At 37.9% G+C, this 21,978-nt stretch overlaps 1 long non-coding RNA gene across 2 annotated transcripts in view; it reads left to right on the top strand.

The window, feature by feature from the left end:
- The window catches only part of LOC133042848 (uncharacterized), a 236,725-nt gene that overhangs the window by 140,917 nt on the left and 73,830 nt on the right, over positions 1 to 21,978 (top strand). The window contains exon 3 of one of the 2 annotated variants that reach the window (XR_009689600.1): positions 9,127 to 9,148. The exons of the other annotated variant lie outside the window; for it this stretch is intronic. This is a non-coding gene — a long non-coding RNA (uncharacterized LOC133042848). Of the gene's footprint in view, positions 1 to 9,126; positions 9,149 to 21,978 lie in introns of those variants that run through there. 2 annotated transcript variants of the gene reach the window in all.

Below are 21,978 nucleotides of genomic sequence, written 5' to 3'. Positions count from 1 at the left end.
AGGGTGTGATTCAAAATGAAAGAATTGATAAGTTGGACTTCATTAATTTAAAAAATTTCTGTGTGAAAAACAACATCAAGAGAATGAAAAGACAAGTCATAGGGACGATTTGAAGAGGCCTGATAACGCTGATACAGATACACAAAGAACTCTTAAAACTCAACAACAAGAATAAACAACTTAAAAAACACGGGTCAAAGGTCTTAACAGATCCCTCACCAGAGAAGATATACAGATAGTTCACATCAAATGTTATCAGGGAACTGTAGATTAAAGCGAGAGATACCACTCACTTCACACCTATCCGAGTAGCTAAAAATCCAGAATACTGACAACACCAAATGCTGGTAGGATATGGGGCAAGAGAAACTCGTTTATTGCTACTAGGAATACAAAATGGTACAGTCCCTTTGGAACGTAGTTTGGTGGTTTCTTGCAAAACCACGCCTACTCTTACCGTATGATCCAGCAGTCACATTCCTGGGTATTTATCCAAAGGAGCTGAAAACTTACATCTACACAAAACCCTCCACACCTGTGTTTACAGGCACTTTATTCATAATTGTCAAAACTTGGAAACAACCGAGAGGCCTTTCAGTAGGTGAATGGATAAACTGGGGTAAATGTAGACACGGGGTTATTACTCGGTGCTAAAAAGAAATCAGCCATCAAGCCAGGAAAAGACATGGAGGAATCTTAAATACATATTACTAAGTGAGAGAAGCTAATATAAAAATGCCTGCATACTGTTTGACTATATGACAGTTGGGAGAAGGCAAAACTATAGAAACAATAAAAGAGAATACCAGTGGTTGTTGGGCTGAGGAAGAAGGAAAGGATAAACTGGCAGTGAAATTACCAAATATGATACTATCATAGTGGACACATGCCATTATAAATGTGTCCCAACTCACAGAATGAACACCACCAAGTGGGAAGCCTAACACAGATGACGGGCAATGGGTAATGATGCGTTGGTTGTAACAAATGTACCACTCTGATGGGGGTGTTGATAAAGAGGGAGGCTATCTGTGTTCAAAAGCAGGTATATGTAGGAAGCCTTTGTACCTTCTGGTCGATTTTGCTGTGTACCTAAAACTTACTCTAAAAATAGTCTACCTAATTCTATGCTAAATTGGTTTATTTAAACTCTAAATATTAAAAGTTGAAATACATTCATATTGGTTTAAATAATCAAAAAGGGCTTAATGGAAGAAGTTGGGCATTTGATCCATGAAAGATTGGATGCACTTTGGCTGTGGCTCAAAGGGGGAATAGAATTCACAAAGGTAGAGAAGTATCAGAGGCTCAAAGAACAGAATTTTGTCAAATTATAACACTAATCTAATCCTTGGTTTTCTTCTTACACTGGCTTTGGAAAGTATATGTTGAAACTTCAGAGCCGTACTGGAAAAATTCAGTTCAGTACCTTCACCATTGTGATAATTCTGCTTTTCTCCTTCTATTCTTTGGTCTAGCTTTTGTTTCCTGATCTTTGTAACAAAATAATGAAAATAATAAAAATCGAATCTGAATTGTACTAGCAATTAGATTTACCTCTATGGGAGCTTAATTTGAAGTCACATGAAACAATCATAGGTAACCCTTAGTAAACTTTCACTTGAACATATTTGTTGTGACCACTACGTTATAACTCTGGCCTAACATTTAGGGTTACGTTGCACAGTAAATAGTAGCTACAGTTACCAAGTATTTGTAATATATAGAGAATGCAGAGAAAATTGCTGAAACTAAAAGCATTAATATCTAAAAATTGCTGTTCACCAGGCGCTAGTATAAATTCTATAGTAAAGAGGGTCCACTGCACTTTCACATACATAATGATTGTTCTTATGAAATACTGAATCGACCATAATCATTTATATTCATGAGTTGTGATTTCTTGGTACTTTTGATGCTACATATGAAACTGTGGAATTATTTACCATTTGGTACCAATGAATAATAACAAAAGCATTATATTAAATAGTCTCTAGAGCAGGGAAATATTTTCTACTGAAATAAATTCTAGGGGTAGAATTCTGATTCATGAATAGAGAGTAGAAAGATTTAGTTAGAATTAGGGTTTTGCTAACCATTATTTTTCTTCCTCTTGGGAAAATCTCAAACCCAACACAAAGCTTCCATCGCATAATCTGGGCTTCCCAGGTGCCCTAGTGGTAAAGAACCTACTTGCCAATGCCGGAGATGTAAGAGAGGCTTGTTCAATCCCTGGGTCAGGAAGATCCCCCAGAGGAGGGCATGGTAACCCACTCCAGTTTTCTTGCCTGCAGAATCCCATGGACAGAGGAGCCTGGCAGATACAGTCCATGGGGTCGCAAAGAGCTGGACATGACTGAAGGGACTTCGCACACATGGACGCGTCACATGACTCTCTCCATGGGATTCTCCAGGCAAGAATCCTGGAGTGGGTTACCATTCCCTTCCCCGGGGGATCTTCCCAGCCCAGGGACTGAACCTGCAAATCCTGCGTTGGCAGATGGATTCTTTACCACTGAGCCACCTGGGAAGCCCAGTTCTTCTTCACATAGTAACTAGTCTCAGATCATCAGCTTGTAGATTAAGCTTTTTTAAAATGGGTTTTCGCTTTCAACATAACTCATATTTAACTTCCAAAATTTCAAGTACTATAATCCTGTTTTCTGCCTACAGAGCCAACAATTTATAAAGTGTTTTAAACTCATTTCTGCCTGATATACCATTAAATGGTATACATGATAGGCTATCTAATATGTATATTAAAATTATTATTTTTTGCACTGTAAAATATTTTGAATCTAATTGTGATTTTTTAAAATAAAACACATATTGTACCTTTTAGACTTTTCCACCCCACACGTTTTGGCTGTCGTTTATTTGCTAATGTGGCTTTTCATCTCTGCATCTTGTCCATTGAATAGATGCTTATGAAATATTTGAAGTCAGCCTCACTGGATATATTTTTATTTCACACTGTTTGAGCATTCTGTTGGTTAATTTTTTTCTTTAGATAACAGACATGTCTATTTAAAGCTTTATGTTATGATAGTATGATATAATATATCTTATTAATTTCCTAATAATCATTTTGGCATTGAATAACTTACTCTTGTGGAACGTATTTATTTGTGATCAGTATGGATACCCTAATGATGACTTTATAAACTTGCCTAAAGGTTTACACTTTTCCACAAAGGCTTGTGATAAATGTTTAAAAGGCACTGTACAATTGGCTAATGCTGTGTGTTTTCCAAGAGACAGTAACTTCCTACCGGGAAAATGAACTGATTCCAGGAAAATCCAAGCTTGATGACATAGATTAGCCTCGTGATGATACTGAAAAAATGCTCTGTGTGGTGCAAGTGTGGTTAAAACAAAAAAACAGCACTTGTGTCTCTAGTTGGATATGACATAGAATTCTTGTAAAAGGTGTCCTTTGATTTGTAATTGTAGTGTTTATTTCTCTTTCTTTTGATTCAATGTCTGTATTGTTGCTCAAAGCAACAATGAAAGAAGCCACCTTCCCATCGGGCATAAGAACGAGTGACTGATAGGTGAGTCTGCCATTTTGGTTCAGTAGGCATGTTCCAGCAAGGCCATGCCTTTAATAGTTGGGATTTGTTAAGTACTCACTATGACTCTGCCATTTGCTTCATTATATGTTAGCTTTTGAGCAATTTCTATTATTTATTCTCTAGCAAAACTAAGCCAATGAGGTTGTTTGAAAGCAATCGTTCTTTCAGAACAGATAGCTTGTCTTTGTTTTAGGGTGTTAGTTGGTAACTTTCTTTTCTTCTGCAATACACATTTTATTATTTTTGGATGATACTGATGAAGTTTGACTAGAAATCAAGGACCCTGTCAAATAAGAAGGGCTTCTATGGGGCTGAAATAAAGCATGATACCTGGGAAGCCTTAAGATGGAGCATGAACTTTCTATTAACATGTGAGAGTCATGTAGTGTGAGTAAAAAATCATGTATCATATCAAAGTGACAAGAAGATAATGATGTCTATTGGAATGATAATGTATGAGAACAGTCAGATCAGTTCATATTTATGTCAAATATAGGGTTTTAGAAGCTCTATAACAATTCTCCACAGTATACCTGTCTGACACACTGCTGCCTAGGAAGAGAAGAGAGAAGGATTTCAATGGATTTGCCTCAGGTTAGTCACCTAACATGTAAGGTAGTGATTAAGAAAAAGTTTTGAACATTTTACCTTTAGGAAGGATATGGGCTAATTTCCTCATTTTTTCAAAGCATCTTTAGATACTGCCTGAGATAATTAATTCAGAGCTAGCAATTTAATAACATAATTTAAAATTATGGAGGCAAACACTGGGGATATCTCGAATGAGTAATAAATAATAGGCAGAGGAGAGAGAGGAGGAGAGCTGGGTGCCCAAATCCCTCATCTCTCACGATGAGGAAACGGGGAAGCTGCCTGGCCTTTATAAATAAAGAGAGACATGGAGATATATTGTGGTGATGGTGACCAGTAAAATAACTAAAAATAAAGACGTTGAAGTGTCTGTTTTCGGAGGACAGAGCTGGAAGGTTGGATCTGAGGAGAGAGATCTTGCCTTCTCACTTTAAATTCCGCATCGTTTGAATTTGTTTTCTCGTGGGCGTCCTCCATCTTTAGAAAAGATACTCTCCTTTGGTATTTTCTTTCTCTGTTCCCGTCAGCTTTACCCCCAGGTGGCGCCAGCAGTAATGAGCCCGCTCTCCAATGCAGGAGAGGCAGGTTCGACCCCGGGTGGGGAAGATCCCCTGGAGAAGGAGACGGCAACCACTCCAGCGTTCCTGCCTGGAGAATCCCTCGGACAGAGGAGCTTGGCGGGCTGAAGTCCATGGGGTCTCAAAAAATCGTACACGACTCAGCGACTAACACTTTGCCCAAATCTCTTAACAGCCTACACCTCTGCATCTCTCTGTAGGAAAGAATGGTCCCATGTGACCTCCAGGAGAGGTTTCACTGGGTTTGTGGCCCTGCCAGTCCTCCAGGGGGGACTGCCTACGCTGCCTACGTTGTCAGACTGAGGCCTTGATGGAGGAAAACATTTGTTATAAAATATGATTCCAAAGGTTAGAACAAAGACCTGCTTCAAATAAAAGGAATTCCTTCTGGGGGTACTAAGGGCCCGGCACCAGAAGCTCCAGCTTAGGGTAGGTGCGCTAGCTTTATTCATAAGTGGGCAGTGAGACAGAATCGTGGCTGGGTTTTCATCTTATCAGGGTGTGGGGTTTATTCAGGAAATCTTTCTTCTGATATGCAGAAGATGTAGTGCCCGATCCCTAGGGAAGTATTTCTCCATGTGTGAACCAGGCGTGTGCGGAATGAGAATCAACCTGGGGTGTTTGGATTTCACAGGCCCCAGACTATACGTGCTGCTTCAGAATCTTTTGAGTCCTGGGAATCTGAGCTTTTAATAAGCTCCCCAGATGGTTCTGGGGCCCCCTAAAGTGTAAGAATCTCTGCACAGAAAGTAGAAACATGGAACTTGTCCTAGATAGGTATGGTTCAAGAGTGTGGCTCTTATTGACCATCAAACTGTGTGCAGTGAAACAGTGTCTGGGGAAAAGATAGTCAATGCCAAGATATATTTTTAAAATTGTGTACACTGTTTGTAATTTTGTCTTCTCTTTTTCTTTTAATACTATTTTTCTTTCACTTTATGCTAGGGAAATAGTGATGAATGCTGATGAGGCAATAGTTACTCCAGCCCCAGACTCTCATTTCAGGTAATTATTTGAAACCAGAACATCAATTGACAGCACTGCCTTACCTCTTTTGGGAGATGAGCTAATTAAAAGCTCAAGCAAGACAGACTCTTGTTTTTCTTTTTTGTTTCCTTTTCTAAGCTGGTTAAGGGGAAGAAAAGGGAAAAAATAAGAATATTTTGGCTTCTGATGTTTTTCTGCCATCGGTTTATATTAGTAAAATATGGAGTGTGTTTCTGATTTTTCTGTTCTGAAAAATAGGATGGCAGATTGACATGAAATGGGGGAGTAGGTACAACTGAAAAATGAGTAAAATTTATTCAGCCCGAATTATTTAAAAAGATACAGTAGAAGAGAGCAGTGTTTTAGACAAATTATCCAGATGATTGAGGGGAAGCAAATAAAAGTTTTGGATCTCATTAACTAGATATATTTCTTAAACTGTGTCAGACCAGTGAGTATACTTTGTGGACTATAAATCTGACTCCCAGTTATCATTGTCCTAGCTGAGCTTCCCTGGTGTCCCCGTGGTAAGGATCCGCCTACCAATGTGGGAGATGCTGGTTCAGATCCTGGGTTGGGAAGAAGCACTGGAGAAGTACATGGCAACCCACTCCGGTATTCTTGCCTGGGCAATCCCATGCACAGAGGAGCCTGGTGGGTCACAGTCCAGGGGGGTCACAGAGAGTCAGACACGACTGAGCAACCAAACAAGACAGATTAATGAGATATAGGCTGTGGTACACGCCATCGCTTCATTGATTTTACAAAAACAAGTGCCACTATCTTGCCACTGGTATGAAAGAGGATTTTGTTTGTTTGTTTGGATTTTCGTTTTGCTTAAGAGAACCATCAAATTGAACCTCAGTGTATTTCCCACAGTCTTATTCTTGGCCAAGCTGGTGCTGAAAGCGTGTCTTCCTGAGCGCCCTTCTTCCACTTGGGAGCCCATTTCCTTTGGGAGCGGTCTATCAAGCTATATTTTGTAGTGTGATCTATCAAACCATATTTTCAAAGCAAAATCCATCTCAAACAACAGTATCCTATCTTTTAAAAGTTTCCAGCCGACTTACCATTGTAAGAAAAGCAAAAATACCTGGCCTGGTCAGCAGGATTTGGGCTAAATTTCACACGTTACTGATCTTATGATGTTCACTCATAAAGCCTGGGTGGTCTGGTTGCACTTACCCTTTCCATGTGCACTTTACACTGTGTAATGTTCTGCTCTCCCCTCAGAGGTGTCTGTGATATCGTTGTGTGGGAAATGATCCTGTTTATAGTTTTGATGTCATCTTGTTAAATCTGGGAGGTGATTAGGGTGTTCTTGGTTTGAGAAACATGTAAAGATATTATGACTTATTGCCATTTATGAATTCAGATGCATCCATGTAGATTACATTCCTTTTTCTTTTGAAATGAAAATACGAGGGCTTTTAAAATTATTCTTTAAGATGGTATGTGCTTTTAGTGGAATCTGAAATGGAACTGTAATAAATATTCATCTAATCTACAGGACTTGCACACATAGTTTATCACCATTTCCATTTCGAGCTTTCATTATCTGCCTTTTGCACTGTTGCTTTGGACTAGCTCATTTTCCCCCCTTTGATAGTGACAACAAAAGAGCTAGACTCTTTTTATAGTTTGTGGTTGTGTTTAGGCTTAGTAAAAAATCTTATAATATTCATTCATTCATGCATGCTTGTCTCATGGGATAAGGTAACCATATCATTTGCTTCAGTTCTTTCGTTTTCTTGTTTAAATTCGGAAGCTCTTTTTATTTCTAAATTTATTTTCTGTAGCACACCGCATTCTCTCCGGCACTCCCATGAACAGCTGTGGGTGGTGATGGGGCGATGTTTGGAGATGGTGCTTCTGCATTCTGCATGTCCCCTGAGCGGCTTTATAGAACATGGAAAATACAGTCTAGCTCTGTGGCAGGTGGACTTTCAAACCACATTCACTGATATCTTTGCCTTTCATATCAAGAAACACAAGCTGTATACCCTACTTAGTATGCTGACATTTCACAGTTGATATCCTCATATATTTTCCCTTTCACTTGATGGCAGGGATGGGAATTGAGGTGCCCTTTTCAAACAAAACATGCTTTCTTTTTTAGCGTCTGTGAATGTTGACTACAACAAATCTATCTGGCTGAATTCTACATGTTTTCTAAATTCCTATATTGTACACCTAATGCAACGACTACTTTGTGTTGGAAAAATGCTTAACAGTTTTCTAAGAGTTCATTAGCATTTGGCTTATCAATTGCTATATTTTAATATATAATTAGTAGTTGTTAAAAGAGTATTTTGATGTCATCTTTTGTTCCTTTTTCCCTTCATTTGTTTGAGTATTTGCATTTTATTGGTTTAAAAATGTACAAAAATTGGTGCTAAAAGAATTCTTGAACAATTCAGTGACATCAAATATAGTGTTTAAAAATCTTAACAGTGGAAACCATTATCTAGTTTAATTTATGTCCTGTGGTTTGAACTGATTTTTACTTTGTATTCTGGAGGATTTAGATGGCCAAGCAAGTTTTCCAAAATGGAAAAAAAATGAGTTTTGCCAAAGAGATGAGGAATTGCACTACGTTTTAAGCTTCTTTATAAAAGGCAGTTTCAAATATCAAAAACTTTCAGCACAAATATTGCATGCTTGTTCTCAGTTCTGCAGTAAATTTGGTTATGGAAAATTTAATACAGTCTGTGTGAAGAGTCTGGAGATAAGTAAGTGTGTTGTTTCCTCTTGGGTAACTGCAAATTGTTTTCTTTAAACTTGTGATTTAGCAGGTAATCCTCTAGGTGAACCTTGACAATCTGGTTACACTGTGGCACCAGGCCCTCTGAAAACAGTTAGGTGATTGGCTAGCTGCCTCACCACTTTCAGCTCTGGGCCTGGGGGAAAGAGACATGACTCTTTATGATGAATATTAGTGTGGGGTTTATTTAGATTGAAAAGTATCCATGGAGAGTCATAGGAGAAGTTTTTAAGGAGTCTAAGACACATTAGTGAGTGGCAGTTTGAAAATTTCATGTGTACAAGTATAACTCTTGGTACTACCTCTCCTGTTTATTTGAAAGGAGACAAGTGTTTTTGAAATGTTAAGATTAACCAGTGGAAACAGAAAATTTTGTTCTCTGAGAAACAGAAATAATCTGTGATAAAGAAGGGTTCAAAATTAATGGCCCTGACTATTTTGTGGTGGTGGAAAGTGAATTTTGTTAAAAGTGGATGGGCAGGGCAGGTATAGGTTATTATTTATGAGAGTAGCTAACAGTTTTAAGGCCACAATTATATGCCAGATGCTGGGCCAACTGCTTCATGTGTATAAACACATTTTATCCTTATAATCCTGTAAAGTAGGAACCATTATCTCTCCTGTTATACAGGTGAGGGAATTGAGACTCGGAAAGAGAAGTGCGAAGACAGAAGAATGGCTTCCCTGAATATGTCCACACCCTAGTCCCTGGGACCTGTAACTGTGTTATACTAGGAAAATGACACTTTTCAGATGTGATTCAAGTTAAGGACCTTGGGATGGGAGGGGCGAAATTATCTTGGCTTATCTGGGTGCCTCCATCCTCATCACATAAATCTTTAAAAGGGGTTCAAGATCCAGCTGTCATGATGAGGAAGGCTCAGAGAAGTATAAAATTGTGGCGTGGAAGATGGAAGAAGGGAGCCCTGAGCTGAGGAATGCAGGCGTGCTGCAGGAATCGGGAAGTGCACGCAGACAGATCCCTTGCTTGCTTTCTTAGTGTCTGTGAACGCCAAAAAGCCTGAACGCTTCAGGCTGCAGAAAGTGTCTTGGTCCATTTAGGCTGCTCTAACAGAACCACAGACTACAGGGCTTATAGATGACAGAAATGTATTTCTTGCAGTTCTGGAGACTGGAAATCCAAGATCAGAGTGCCAGCATGATTGGTTTGCGGGCCCTGTTCCAGGTCGCAGACGTCATGTTATATTCTCACATGGCGGAAGGCTATGGAGAGCTCTTTGAGATCTGCTTTATAAGAGCACTGGTCCTATTCATGAGCGCTTCAGCTTCATGACCAAAGGAGATCCCAAAGTTGCACTTATTAATTGTATCACACCAGGCATTAGAATTTCAGCATATGAATTTTGGGAGGCCACCAGCATTCATACCATAACAGAAAGGAACAGAGCATTGCAAACACCTGGATTTTAGTCCAGTGAGACCCAAATCAGACTTCTAACTCCCAGAACTGTAAGAAAATAAATTTATGTTGTTTTTAAGCCACTACATTCAAGGTAATTTATTATAACAACAATAGAAAATTAAGTCAGTCCTGGTATTTGAATCCATGGAAGATCTGTGAAAGCCTTAGAATCCCTAACAGAGCTGACAGAAGGTATTTCTCTCCCAATGTCAGTCAGTGAAGACGAGAGGTGATTGCTGCTTCAGATGTGAAGACAACAATTCAAAGCTTCAAGAAACGTGAGAGATCCAGGAACTATGACACCACAAGAGGATCACAGTAATTTTGAGTAACATAATACAAAAATGTGAATATCTGTAATTCATCTGATAAAGAAATAAATAGAACTGCTTCAAGAAAGCTCAATGAAATACACACACACACCACAGAAAGATAATTACACAAAATTAGGATAACAACATATGAACAAAATTATAAGACCAACAAAGAGATAGAAATAATAATTCTGGAGCTGAAGAACACAATGGATGAGATGAAAGATGTACTGGAGAGCATTTGTAACAGAATGGATCAACCTCAAGAAAGAATCTGCAGCACAGAAGACAGGACTTTGGAAATTACTGAGTCACAGGAAAACAAAGAAAAAAGAATGAAAAAGAGTGAAAAAAGCCCATATAAATTATGGATAAAGTCAAGATAAGTCATCTAAAATTGCTGAAATCCCAGAAGCAGAAGAGAGATAGAAAGGGACAGAAAATCTATTTAAAACCTAATGACTGAGAACTCCCAAATCTGGAATAAATTTGGACATCTAACTTCATGAAACTTATAAATCCCCAAGTAAATTCAACTTAAAGAGATTTTCTCCAAGACACTCCATAATAAAATCTTCAAAATTCAAGGGCAAAGAGATAATCATAAAAGTAGTAAGAGCAAAGAAGCTTGCCACCATCTGGAATGCCAATAAGCCTATCAGCGGATTTCTCAGCAGAAATCTCACAGGCCAGGAGAGAGTAAGATTGTATATTCAAAGTGCTAAAAGGAAGCAAAAACTGCCAACAAAGAGTATTTTATCTTGGAACATGTTCCTGCAGAAATGAAGGCAAAATACATATTTTTTTTTTTTTTGTCAAAACTTGAGGAATTCATCATTACTAGACCTACAGTGCAAGAAATACTGAAAGGAGTTCTTCAAGTTGAAATAAAAGGATGCTAACTGGTAACATGAAAACATATGAAAATATGCAACACACTGGTAAAGGTAAGTATATAATCAAATTCAGAGTATAGTTAGCCCTTTGTATCTGTAGATTCCACATTCATGGATGTAAGCAAATACAGAACAAACACATTTGAAAAATAATTCCAGAAAATTTCAAAAAGCAAACGTTGAATTTGCCATGAACCAGCAACTATTTATATCGCATTTACATTTTATTTATAGCTATTAACATAGCATTTACATTGTGTTAGGTATTGTAAGTAATCTAGGTATGATTTATGGACTTCCCTGATGGCTCAGATAGTAAAGAATCCACCTGCAATCCGGGAGACCTGGGTTCGATCCCTGGGTTGGGAAGATCCCCTGGAGGAGGGCATGGCAACCCACTCCAGTGTTCTTGCCTGGAGAATCCCCACGGACAGAGGAGCCTGGCGGGCTGCCGTCCACAGGGTCACGAAGCGTCAGACACGACTGAGCGACTCAGCACAGCAAACACAGATGTGATTTAAAATGTGCAGGGCGTGTGTAGGTTCAGCGCAGACACCATGCCGTCTTCAAGGCACTTCAGCATCTGTGGATTTGAGTGCGGTGTGTGTCGGGGGGCTTCTGGAACCAGTTCCTCATGCATGCGAAGCGGTTGGTTCTCTGACATTGTAATATGGCAGTGTGTTAACCACTTAACTCTAGTAAAAATATTAAAGGATACAAATATTAAAAATAACAATAACTATTAATGTGATAATTTGTTAATGAATGCTCAGCATAAAAGAGGTGAATTGTGACATCAAAAACATAAAGGAGGGGAGGAGGAACAGAATATAGTTTTTGTATGCCAAGTTGTTGTTATTAGCATAAAATAAATTGTTATATCTATAAGATATTTTATGTAAGCTTCATGGTAACCACAAAGCAAAACCTACATTAGATACACTAAAGATGACGATATCGAGAGAATCAAACCACACCACTATGTAAAATCATCAATTCATAAAGGGAGACAGCAAGAGAGAAAACAAGGAACAAGGGAACTACAAAACAGCTGAAAAACAATTAATATGTGATCTTAGCAAGTTCTTATCTATCAATAATTACTCAAATTGTAAGTGGATTAAATTACAAAAAAGCAGAGTGACTGAATGTGTTTTTAAAAAAGACCCAATTATATATACTGCTTACAAGAGACTAACGTCATAATTAAGGACACACATAGGCTCAAAGTTAAAGAATGGGAAAAAGTTTATTCTGTTCAAATGGTAACCAAAAGAGAGCAGGGGTAACTATACTTATGTCAGACAAAATTTAATTTTAAAAAAGTGCTCAACATCACTCATTATCAGAGAAATGCAAATCAAAACCACAATGAGATACCATTACACGCCAGTCAGGATGGCAGCTATCCAAAAGTCTACAAACAATAAATGCTGGAGAGGGTGTGGAGAAAAGGGAACCCTCTTACACTGTTGGTGGGAATGCAAACTAGTACAGCTGCTATGGAAAACAGTGTGGAGATTCCTTCAAAAACTGGAAATAGAACTGCCATATGACCCAGCAATCCCACTGCTGGGCATACACACCGAGGAAACCAGAATTGAAAGAGACACGTGTATCCCAATGTTCATCACAGCACTATTTACAATAGCTAGGACATGGAAGCAACCTAGATGCCCATCAGCAGACAAATGGATAAGAAAGCTTTGGTACATATACACCATGGAATATTCAGTTCAGTTCAGTTCAGATGCTCAGTCGTGTCTGACTCTTTGCGACCCCAAGAACTGCAGCATGCCAGGCCTCCCAGTCCATCACCAACTCCCAGAGCTTGCTCAAACTCATGTCCATTGAATCGGTGATGTCATCCAACCATCTCATTCTCTGTCATCCCCTTCTCCTCCTGCCTTCAATCTTTCCCAGCATCAGGGTCTTTTCCGATGAGTCCGTTCTGCACGTCAGGTAGCCAAAGTATTGGAGTTTCAGCTTCAGCATCAGTCCTTCCAATGAATATTCAGGACTGATTTTCTTTACGGTTTGAGCTCGCAGTCCAAGGGTTTCTTGAGAATCTTTTTCAACACCGCAATTCAAAGGTATCACTTCTTCAGTGCTCAGCCTTCTTTATGGTCCAACTCTCACATCCATACATGACTAGTGGAAAAGCCATAACTTTGACTAGATGGATCTCTGCCGGCAAAGTGATGTCTCTACGTTTTAATGCGCTGTCTAGGTTTGTATATAAATATTTGAATTTTGACAGAATATGGTATTAACTGTGATTGACTTTCTAAATGATTAGAGAAGTCTTCTTTGAAGAGGTAAATTTTACTTTCAGACTATCTGAAAATTGAGAGGCGAAGGAAAACTAGCATTTGGGAAGTTGGAGTATTAGGCATAGAGAAGGACATATACTAATGTCCCAAGGAAGGAAAGAGCTTGTTGGTGTGTCCGTAGAATGAAAAGAAAATCTTTACCATTGGAAAAGAGTAAACTAGAGAGAAGACTCATGATGAGGTTGACATTGTGAGCCAAATCAGGTAGGACTTTCATAAGCTATGCATAAAATTTCGGGTTTTATTCTAGGCTCAGAGAGGAAAGCATCTGCATACAATGCAGGAGACGCAGGTTTGACCCTTGGGTCAGGAGGATCCCCTGGAGGAGGAAATGGCAACCCACGCCAGTTCTCTTGCCTGGAAAATCCTGTGGACAGAGGAGCCTGGTGGGCTACAGTCCATGGGGTCGCAAAGAGTTGGACACGACTGAGCGACTTCACTTTCACTTTATTCTAGCTACTGTAAGAAGCCATAAAAGTGTTTGCAGGGCATAGAAAAACAGGAGTTAATTTATTTCTTGTGAAAATTAGATATGCAGAACAAAGAAAGCTGCAATCCATGACACAACCAAAGTACCCCTTCCTCAGTTTGCAGATTTAGTGAGTTGCTCCTCCTGAAGGAGATTCTCCATGATCATTGTCTCTAGAAAAAGGAAGAGAGCCTCTATTACATGTGTACTATCTTCTTGTAAAGATTTCAACTGCCCAAAATATGAACTCCCTAAACGACTGGACATTAACACAAAGATTTCTATCAACCTTGATGGCATGGTTTACCCTTTCTTCCATAGATAATTATGTATTTCCCCCCAAATTTTTATTGTTATTTGGGGGCAAATATTGATCTAATCCTGAGTTAGAAAGCTAACATGAAGAAATAACTCTTTGATACCACAGCTTATATGAGAGCTATTCTCAATATCTTCTTCTAACCCTTGATATAATTTATAAAATTCAGGATAAATAGCCTAGCTTATTAGGTATGAAATTCTATCTGGTGCAGATCTAATATCTCTACATATATCTGTTACCGCTGATGATAACCTCACCTTTATATAAGAAGCTCTGTTTTGCTCTAAAACATGACATGGAATTTAAAAGATGCCAAAAATACAAGTGAGCACTACTTCTAATTTCATTTTGAGTTAAAAAACCATCACTAGTGCAAAACTCCACAGGAATGACAAGCTAAGGCTTTATATGGAACAAAAAAATCCTTAACGAAATTAAAAAGCTAATCATCTTACAACATAAACAATTACCCACACTGTTTATGTGTAGTATTCTGCTTGTTAAAGAGGTTTTGAGAGTCTGCATTAGCCTGTAGAGTTAGTGCCATGCTGGTGAATTAGAGTTGCTAACTACTTGAATTGTCAACCATGCATTTTGGTAGATTTTCGCCTTGAATGCTAATGTGGTTTTTTAAGTCTCATTTTGATGAACTCTATTGTTACATTAGGTACGCTCTGGTTTTTCCAATCAGTCATGTCCACTTCATCACTGTCAGCGTGCTATCATAACAGTAAATATGACCAGAGGTAAACATTATTGAAAGCTGGGCCTGTCACCGCTGTTTTACAGTAGCGTAATTTTGTTTTTATTCCCTTTGATTTTATGCTGATATGGGCTTCAGCAGTATTTGCCTGCAGCCTCTTTCAACTTTTCCTTTTAATTAAAAAGCCTAATTGGGAGTAATAAAAACTTCCAATTAAGCCTTTTAAATAAAAACTGAAAGCTGAAAGTGGCTGTGGTTGCAGATAGAGGCAGCGCTGACACTTGCATTATGGCAGGATTCTATTACCGCCGTGCGATTTGCGGTTACCGGTTTGACTTGAGACCTTTGAGCTAGGATAAGGGGCCTGGGGAGAGATACCCAAGCAGAGAATTATGCAGTTAAATGTTCATTTTCTTTGAGGAGGCTCTATTTTTGAGGCAGGAAGGATATTGCAAGAGACCCGAAATCAGTCATCATTATGGAGGGTTCATTGGATAAAAAAAGATTTCAGTAATGTTGAATATTTAACACTAAAAAAAGACTTCATTATTTGAACAAAAAGATAAAATATGGTAGCTTATTTAATTTAGGTATAAGATAATCCAAAAACTTTGGACTTGTTTTATTTTATTTTTTCTTTTCTTGCACTAGGGATATGTGCTAGGGAAAAAGCTTGCAGTGAAGCCTAAAATCACATGATCTGTAACTGGACAGATTGTGCTGGTCTTTGTATATGAACCGAGTAGTAAAAGGCTAAGATAAGCTTTTCATACTATTTGAAATGGGTAACTATGTGACTTTCTGGGATATTCCTGTAAATATCGATTTTATATATTTATCAAACATAAATTTTTGTTAGCCTGTGTTATCATATATGTTTGGGAGCAGGAAGGGAGGGTATGATGGGAGTTGGATTGGGAAGGAAGGATATTTTAGCTTTGGTTATAATTGTTTCTCAGTTGATTTCATATATTTTGGAAAAGGTTAAAGCAAGGGAACGTTTTGTGTCTGAATGTCTCATTTAAGTAAAATATTATTTTTAGAAAAATTGTAACTATTCTTCCCTATGGTCACCATTCATACCAAACAATCAGCCTTATTTATTTTTTAATGGAAGTAGTACCTGCTGCTTCAGAAAATTTGAAATGTATTTAAAAACCAAATTCATAAAAAAATTAAATTCATATATAATCTTACCTTAAACCACACTTAACATATTGAGCATATTTCTGGTCAGCTGCTTTTGATTAATTTTTAATCCATTCTTTCTACACACATTCACTTACAGATGGGTAAAAACAATACAACTGAGATTATATTACACTTACAGAGTTCCCTTTATTCCTTTTTCATTTAACATTATATATAAGCAGTTTCCATTTTTCAAAGACGTATATATTTATCCTTCCCCGGTGGTGCTACTGGTAAAGAACCCACCTGCCAATGCAGGAGACAAGAGATGCGGGTTCGATCCCTGGGTCAGGAAGATCCCCCAGAGAAGGAAATGGCAACCCACTCTAGGATTCTTGCCTAGAGAATCCCGTGCACAGAGTAGCCTGGTGGGCTACAGTCCACGGGGTTGCAAAGAGTCGGACAGACAGAAGCAACTTAGCACACATGCACACATTTATCCCAATGTTTTTGACCAGTCTCTAGTTTTGGGACATTTAACATTGAGAGTCTGACTCTCACAGAGGTCAGAACGTGGATTTTGAAGTCATGCTATCTGAATTTAATTCTTGGTGCCCAGATCCACTAGCTATGTGATGTTGGGCAATCTCTTTTTTCTGAGCTTTATTTCCTTCTGCATAAAATGCAGAAAAGCATAATATGTACTTAAGGGGTAGATATGATGATTATATGGATTAATCTATGTAAAAGTGCCATGGCGTATAGAAAATGCTACACATGTATTAACTGTTGTTTCCAATTATTTCCATTTCAATAATTTATGAATTTCAAATAATCCAGTAATATTTCTATGTTGTTAGGTTTGGCAAAATTAGCTCATTCCTTGTTACCTTAATCCTACTAGGTTCCTCTGGAATGATTTATTCAGATCTTCGATTATTCTCAGTAAAGAGCTTGGGGGCTTACTTCCTATGGGACCACATATTGTCAGAATTGCTCTTCAATATTTTATATGTTTTTGGCAGCTATTAAAAAGAAAAACTTTCTTCATTGCACTTTTAATTGCTTGGTATTTGTATGCTTTTCACTTATTGAATTTTAGATATCCATCCACTAAAAATGTACTACAATTTTTCTTTTTAGGTTTTTATTTTTCTTTAGGTAATTTTTTAATTTTATACTTTTTCCCAGGAAATTATCTATTTCATGATTTTTTTTTCAAATATCTTAGCATACAGTTTCGCATTTAAATCACTGGTGGTAACTTAAAAGAGCAGTCTTTTTACTTGTTATTGTACCCCCCTCCACCTTTTACATGCTTAATTTTACTTACCTATTATGTGATCTTTTATTCTTGACTAGATTTCCTAGAAATTTATTAGCAATATTATTTTTTAAAAGAAAATATGTTTGGATTCATTTTATTGTTTACCTTTTGTTTCAAGTTTACTTTTATTTTTAAACTTAATTATTATTATAACTTCTCCAGGTCAATGATTGGCTTATTTTTAAAAAGAGACCCAAGGATTGAACCTGGGTCTCCCACATTGCAGATTCTTTACCATCTGGGCTACCAGGGAAGCCCAAAAAGTTGGAGAATTGCCTCCAAATTTTTCTTTGCTTACAGCTATTGCAAGTTTCTATATTTTCATGTTTTCTTGTATGTTCCTATATTTTATAAAAGTGTTGTCTTTTGACCCTAATATTATGTAAAGTGCTGTTTTAAAATTTTCTCTTAATTTCTTCCCTCAGTTATTGGCTATTGTGGCAGTGTCCTTTATCTGAGTTTCCCTGTTACGCCATGCTCCAGACTGCTGCTGAAGTGTCTTTTTAAAAGCCATATACTCTCCACAGTAGATGTTGTTTAAAGGTACAAAACTGCAACTGGTAGATAAATAAATACTGAAGATCTAATGTACGGCACAATGATTTTAGTCAACAATACTGTATTATAAATTGATAAGAGATGAGATCTTAATTGTCCTTAACACAAAAAAAGCAATAATTATGTGATGTGATAGAGGTATTAGGTTTAGCTAACGCTATGGTGGCAATCATATTGCATTAGTAAATGTATGAAATTAACACATCATACACCTAAACTTTTAGTGTTATATGTTAATTGTAGCTCAATAAAAAAATAAAAGTGGGGACTTCCCTTGCAGTCCAGTCGTTAAGACTCCATGCTTCCAATGCAGGGGACCCCGGTTTGATCCCTGGTCAGGGAACTAGGATCCCACATGCCACACAGCAAGACCGAAAAATTAAAAGACAAGTAATAAAAGCTGTTTGTTCTGTTTCCCACTGACTCCCTGTGTGCTGTAAGGCAGAAGTCCTCACAGGATGATTAGGGCGTCTCTCATCTGGGGGGAACTCCATCTGTACTCCCACCTGCCTTTATCACCTCCTGAAAATCCCACCGTCCCCACTGGAGGACTCCCTTGACTTGGTTGCTTACGTGCTTACTGAGCTTCTCCGGGTGCATCCTTTTATCACGTGTAGCGTCCTCTGTGCAGCAACTCCTGCATCCCCATGAGTGGTTAACCACCTCACCGGGGTGCGCCCAGACAGTCTGAGGTCCTTCAGATGCAGCACTCGGCACGTTCAAAAGGCAAATACCTCCGTGCTTGTCTCCCAGTCTCTATCACTGTTATGTTTAATTGTTAAAATATTTCTGTGAATTAGAGGTTATTATCTATTTTGAAAGATAAGGAACTTGAGATTCTGGGAACTTAAAAACAATTTCCAACCCCACAGAACTAGACAGTAACATAGATAGAATGTTAATGAATCCAGATTTATACCAGCTACACTAATGCTTCATAAGCTTTGTCAAGAGTATCTCCTGAAGCCTGAGGCAGTGTAAGGGTGGAGCAGCATCTGCGGGTGTAGTCTGAAAGTTCAATGCAGGCACATGTTCATTTGAAGTACTTTCTTGCCTACTAAGCATCATTAGCTTAGTTCTACTCCAAAACTGTATTTGTTTCAATATAAAGCAATATTTTATTATTCTCCATTAGGAAAATAAATCATCTCTTACCTTGTCTTGACAGTTCTATGATGCACTATCCTTATGACTGTTAGATTGAATTTATAAAGAGATGAAGCCACATTTTAAATTCATCAGTGAGGTAATCGTTTTTATATTAACCCAGACTCCCATAAAAGTACAGAGAGAAATTAGGTTCACACCTTCAGTCACTTGAAAGAACTACTTAGAATGCTGCTAAAAGGTGATATGGTCCAAAGCCTTAAAGCTATTCTTGGTGGAAATTTCTCTCTACTTATCTTAGGAGATATCAAACTAACTTTTTTGTATGGTGAACTGAAAGTTTACTTGAACTCTGGCTCTTTTATTGTCCAGGAATATTATTATCAAAGGATGTTTTAGTGGAAACAAGACTCTTAATTTTGTCATTAATCCTGGCTTAAACAACTGATAGCATGTACTTAAAATCAACTTTCTCTTTCAAATTCTCAAACTTCATTTTCACTCTAACAATTGTGTTTGCAGTAAAAATACTCATATTTTTGCGTAGCAGTGGTTAAGCACTCAGCCTTGGGAGAATATTAAGGATAAAAATGAATCAACAACATTGTCATTATATTTTTGTTTCCTCCTTAGAGAGAGAACACACTTCAGCAATGAATTAGAAGTCTCTGACCACTGTCTTTGTAAAGCCTAGGAAGAATCTGTGTGGTAAAGCAATTCTTCATGTTTTGCATATAGATGAAAATTCAGAGTGTTTAAGTCAGTTCCCTGTTCCCATATTTACTGCCTCTGTTACTGTACTGAACACACTGAGGTGATCCGTGTACGGATTGTTTGAGTTAACTGTTCCCGGTTCTCAGTAGATGACCTCATCTCTGCCGAGCGGCTGATTAATCTGATCCCGGCTGACTTTGGTAACTTTGGTGTGACTCATAAACTCAGCTCCATCCATTTCCCCAGTTGATCGTGTTCCTCCTTGTAAAACCTGTCAGATAAATTCTGGAGAAATTGTTCAACAGTTATTTTTCCACCAGTCACTTTCAATAGCTAAATATTTTTATAGACATCACCACCAGAAATATTGTGCTGAGACCTACATTGTCTGTATTCTTGTCTAACAAACTGTTTCCTTTATGTAGTGAATTATTAAAGACCTGGGCCTTGTGATAAGGCATCTGATTGGCTGGTCCTCCTCTGAGATCCTTACCATCTTCTACAACACAGTTGGTTTTGAAGGAAGCTTTAAGCAATTTTAACTTACTTATTTCATTATAATTTGTATTTTCTTGCTCCAGACCCCTCCCTGGATTAGCTCTTGACAAAGCACTCTGGTGATTTGATTGCGAAATTTTCTTGATGTTACACAGTAAACGGCATTGCCAGGTCCCCTCTGCAGCGCCGGGCATGTCCTGTCAATCCCTCCGCAGGGCTTTCGTGTAAAGATTCAGGCCCATTTGGCTTTGCCTGTTATAAATCAGTGCTATAAATAAGCATGTAAAAATATCTTGCTAGGTTTATATTCATTTATTGCCAATTTGCAAATCATGGTTGTGTTAGGATCATCATCTCTTTTCCTATTAAATTTATTTGATGGAGCTACAGGGATAGAACCAGAAAATGATTGAATTTCTCTCATTATCATGAATGTCTCCAAGTTCCAAGCTATTTCTAGTGTTGTATCATTCTTTCTGAAAATAATTAACAAAATTATTAACCATTGAAGGGTGAATGAAAAATTACACAGAAATAATCAGTTTCTAGTACTTTGGTGTTGACAGGGAAGGAAAAGTACTAAAAAATAAAATTATATCTTGCATTTTGTAAACTAGTAGTGAATTAACAGCTTTGTCATTATATTTTTGTTTCCTCCATGGGAAAAAATAATACACTTCAGCAATGAATTAGAAGCCTCTGATTACTGCCTTTATGAAGCCTAGGAATAGAGCAATTCTTTGTATTCACCTTTCAAGTTTTGTATATAATGAAAATTATATTTAGTTTCTGTACGTTGGTGTCGACAGTTTCTAATACTTCGGTGTTGACAGGGAAGTAAAAGCAATAAAAAATAAATTATATCCTGCATTTTGTGAACTAAATTTTGATCAAAACAATTTCATCAGAAAATTGAACTTATTTATAGAAACCAATATTTGTGAGTGTATGTGTGTGCATGATTTCATCTTTAAAAACTCTATAGCTTATAAGGTGTTGACCTCATTTAAAAAAAAGAAAATAAAGCATACAACAGTACATGTGTCCGTGGACTTGTTGAGTCATCACACGATAAACTCAGACCCTCTAGCGAACCGCTGGCATTAGAAAAATGTGTTCCTCAAGCCATGGCTCTTTTACTTTTAAATACACTGTAGATATTGATATCTTTGATTTTCTCATAAGAGAAATGTACCAAATTTTATAGTCTTTCATTACACTTATAAATATTGTTAAAAGATTTTGATGAAAAAGCATGGATGGATAGTTTGGTATGGATAAATAGAATTCTGCTGTATATGTTTATGTATATGTATATGCCATTCGTTGACAGCCTCCTCACCCCCTTCACTCCCCGCTCTCCCAAACTTACACACATTATTTTGCCTTAGTGTTTTTTGGAGGTAAGAGGTCTTGTCTCATCTTCATTTGGGGAAGTCATTCCCATCCAAGCTATCCTTCATGCCTCTGCCTTGGCCCCCGCCACCCCCGTGCTGTTTGTTGCTGGTTGTTCCTGGATGCAGTCCCCTCAGCAGGATGCTCCTTGCTGCCCAGCGAAGCCAGTGCAGAGATTTGCACTCCCCTGTAGTGCCTCCTCCCTTTCTTTCCCCCAACACTGTCAGTAAATCAGTGCACATTTATCACTAAAGTGTTGAGGCTTTCCGGAGTCATGAGAATGTACATGCTTT

This window comes from Dama dama, chromosome 21 (assembly GCF_033118175.1).
Source record: "Dama dama isolate Ldn47 chromosome 21, ASM3311817v1, whole genome shotgun sequence".
Classification (NCBI taxonomy): Eukaryota; Metazoa; Chordata; class Mammalia; order Artiodactyla; family Cervidae; genus Dama; species Dama dama.
The sequence above is the reverse complement of the archived record's forward strand: the minus strand, read 5'-3'. Positions and strand labels throughout refer to the sequence as shown.